We start from the raw sequence: 3914 nt of genomic DNA, 5'->3' as shown, positions 1-3914 counted from the left end.
GTTGCTGTACTGCTTTTGATTCCTGAATGTGATAAAGTAAATAAAATTGTAGGCTTTGCTTGCTTTTCTGGTATTCCATGGATATTGTTATTATTTACTTAATTTATAAGCAAATGCAGGCCAGCACATTTACACACATACAATTGAAAGTGTCACCTTGAGTCCCACGCTGTTGTAGGCTATATTATATCAAGCACCACCGTAAAAGTGGTAACTCTGCTTTCTAGTGAGTGAGACACCTTGATAAGCAATTTCTTCTTTTGCTCCCTGTCACTGCAGCACTGACAGGTATCAGTGCATACAATGCATTTTAATTTTAGGCCTCCTTGGTATTGTGGAGTGGCAGGGGTGCTGTGTCTTGTTCACAGCATAGTAGGTTGGGTTTCTTTGCTTCAGATGCTGCAATTAGCTGTTCTGCAACCAAATTGTCCTAATGCCTGAGAAACTGCTTCTAATTTTCAGCCTAATGACCAATTTATACCTCTTTTCTTCTTGCATCAGCTTTTTTCCTGGCTGTTGTTTACCCTGTTGTAATTACAGATAACGTTCCAGTTGCCTCTCAGAATAAACATCCCAGCTCCTCTGGCCTTCCCTTGTAAGATAGGCACATCTAGATTTATATGGCAGCACTTGTCTGCCTGGTGTGCCCACTTGTGAATCTCTTCCTTGAGTGTTGAAGATGTTATCATGTACAGTTTTTGAAAGAAAGCCCTTGTACAGTGGCATTAATACTTTTCTACCTGCTGGAGATGCCTTGACTGATGCTTCCTAACATCACATTTGTCTCTTTCATAGCTGAATCACACAGACCATACATTCTCTACCTTAGTAATTTCTTATTGATGAGCTCTCAGCTTTATTACAGAAGTTTCCACAGTTAACTCCCAAGTGCAGAATCACATTTGTGGTTCATATGGAACTCATTTCACATTTCTGTTGTTCTTGCCACCAAAGAAATTGATTTCTTTTGGGGTGGTTATTGCAATCCTCTTCAGTGTTGTCGGTGACACCCAACATCACTGACTCATTAGCACACTTGTTTATGCCAGGATTATTAATGAAAATGCTAAACTAGATTTATCCTCAAAAACCTTTAGTAGTCAAGTTCCCTGCCACCTGACATTCTTCCCCTTAATACTTCTCACTGCTGTATTTCCTCCACCAAGCTGCCTACCCAGCAGATACTGTTTTCTAAATTGACAAATAGTTTCCTCTAGAAATGCTTTACAGAAGTCCAGCCACACGAGTCTGACTGAGTATCTTTTGTCTTTGTCTAAAACATTGATTATTTTACCATGTCAGCCTGGATAACTCTTTGGATAGTATCCCACTTTGCCTTTATGTCCATGTCACTCATTAACCTTCCTTTCAAAATCTGTTCTACGTTCCCCGATATTACTGAGGTTGGTCCTCAGGACGTCAGCACTCATTCATATTACTTTTCTGTTTTTAACACAGGCATTACATATATTGTTATCTAGTCAAACGGTATCACTTCTACCTGGAGAGACTATTACAAAAATACTTGCCGCCAGACCACAGCAGTCTGTTCTTTCCACGATCTATCTTTATTACAGAGCTGTGAGAATGGAAGTCGTAGTTCTGTTTGGCTTTGTTTTCTGAAGGGAAGGCTTTGTTTTCTAACGGTGGGGAGATGGGAGAGTTTAGTTGAGTTACACAGGTGAGAAATCCTAGGCTGTTTTTTTTATTTAGTCTTTTTAACGTATGCATTGGTTTACATTTCAGTGGCTGTTTATGAAAACATATTTTCTTAGAATAAGAATGGAAACAAAATGAGTAATACACCGGTTTTCTTAAAAAAAAAAAAAAATCAACTGTTATCATTGTATCTGAGAAGGGGAAACGACTTCAGAATCTCACTTGTCACCAGCTGAGTCGGTAATAGAGATTGAGAAGCACTGAAATAATTTTCTTAAAGGGCTGTTTTCATCTTGATAGGACTTTCTTTTTCTTGCATTTTAACAGTTCTTGTTGTCATTGAATCCTTGAACGTGACATGACATGGCAGTACATGTTGTAATCTTTTGTTTACACAGGGTTTATGATAATAAATTATGCCAGCCATGTACACTTCCATGAACTGTGGTCAGCAGCATGTAGTCCCCATATCAGTCTAATTTAACGACTTTGATGGGAAATATACACATATATATATATATATATATATATATGCTTGATGAACTTAATCTCAGAAAGGCAGGATGCCATCTCCCAGACTGAGATTTGGCCAGTATACCTGGACAAGACCTGTTCACTTTTTCAGAAAAAAAATCCTGTGAACCATGTAAAGGACCCAAGTGATGGGAGGAGCTCTGCTTTACATTCAATTGTATAATAGCACTAGTACCTCGGTGTCCCCTAGTATTAGATGGGGACCCTGGTATTAGGTGGGACTGCTTTTATTGCACTGATCCAAAAAGAACGTGCAGTGTTGAGTCATTGGTTGTCCATCCGTGGAGGAGTTTGTTAGTCTGCTTATCACATCAGGGAAGTTGCCGCCAGATGGTCCCACTATGTTGGCTGAATTTTCACCGACAAAAGGATGTTCTTCAGTTTCACTCCATCTTCCATTTTAGTTCGCATGTGGATTTTAGCTGCATATGGATTTTATTGCTGATAAAGATATGGGGTCTGTAAAACAGGCAGTCTGACTCAGTTCAGCTGAACTATGCTATAATACAGTAAGCAATATAATACAGTAGCAATATGCTATAATACAGTAAGCAAAAATCAGCCCACTTTGGTTCTTGTGCCAGAGAATTTCCATATCTAAAAAATGTACTCAGATGAGCATTTGGTTGTTTTTCAGAGTTTTGAAAAAGGAGGAAAAAAAAAGAAGAAAAAAGAAACCTTAAATATGGTTATCACCTAGATTGCAGTGCATGATCAACTTTAGAATGATAAGAATTTCTAAGAGAAACATACAGGTTTTATGTGGAAACTCAGTGAAAAAGAAGATTTATATTAACTTTTCAGCTTCCATTTTGCATTGATGGCAGATAACAAATAGGAAACGAATGCTTCTTGGCTTTGTTGCTACCATATAATGCAGAGCTCATGCACATATTTAATATATATTTTTTAAAGAGGCAGTTAGATAAATGATTGGCCCATTGTTGCAACCACACACGGTATGGACAGCAGCACTATCATTTCTCCATCAGTACTGCAGAGCTTACATTCGCATCAGATGCTAATGTAAATGCCTTTACATTTTCCGTTTGCTTAGATATAAAATGATTTGGGTAATGGATTCTTTATTGTGCTACGCCTTGTGGCTGTGCAACTGATTTAATCTGGTTCCTTGCCTACTGCTTGCTATGGTCTGTGAAAAGATCGTAGAGTATAGAAAGGTGTAATTTAATAAAATGTTTGAGACCTTGAAAAGCTGTCTTGCCTTCCAGGGGTTTCCAGCTCAGTTTAAGTATTCACATGGCTTTGCAGTTAAGTGTTGACAGGAACATATAGCTTCTTATCTATAGGGGTATTGCATATGAGGAGTAAAAGAGTCAAAAACTATGTCAAACATTTTTTTTTAAATTCTTTTTGAAAGATTTCTAATTCTTCTAAGGCAGCACCCAAATATTCATGCTTTAATTTCCCCTTAGAGGAGTCCAGCCATTCCATGTTTCTTGGTCCCACAATTCATTTATGGATATTTGTAAGTTGTCTAATTATAAGAAAAATAGAGATGAATTACCTATAGACTATGTACCCTTCGTGTAACACTTGGAAAGACTGTGAAGTGCAAGAAAGTGTTAGCACTAAGCATCCCAAAAAAGTACTGTACCGTTATACTCTGGCAAGTACCTAACAGCCCAGATAAGCTTCACATTGTGATGTTAGACTTCTCTTAGTACTAAAGAGCTGTCAAGGGCTTGCAATTCCTTTAG

The sequence above is a fragment of the Cygnus atratus genome, chromosome 4, assembly GCF_013377495.2.
Source record: "Cygnus atratus isolate AKBS03 ecotype Queensland, Australia chromosome 4, CAtr_DNAZoo_HiC_assembly, whole genome shotgun sequence".
NCBI classification, from domain to species: domain Eukaryota; kingdom Metazoa; phylum Chordata; class Aves; order Anseriformes; family Anatidae; genus Cygnus; species Cygnus atratus.
The sequence above is the reverse complement of the archived record's forward strand: the minus strand, read 5'-3'. Positions refer to the sequence as shown.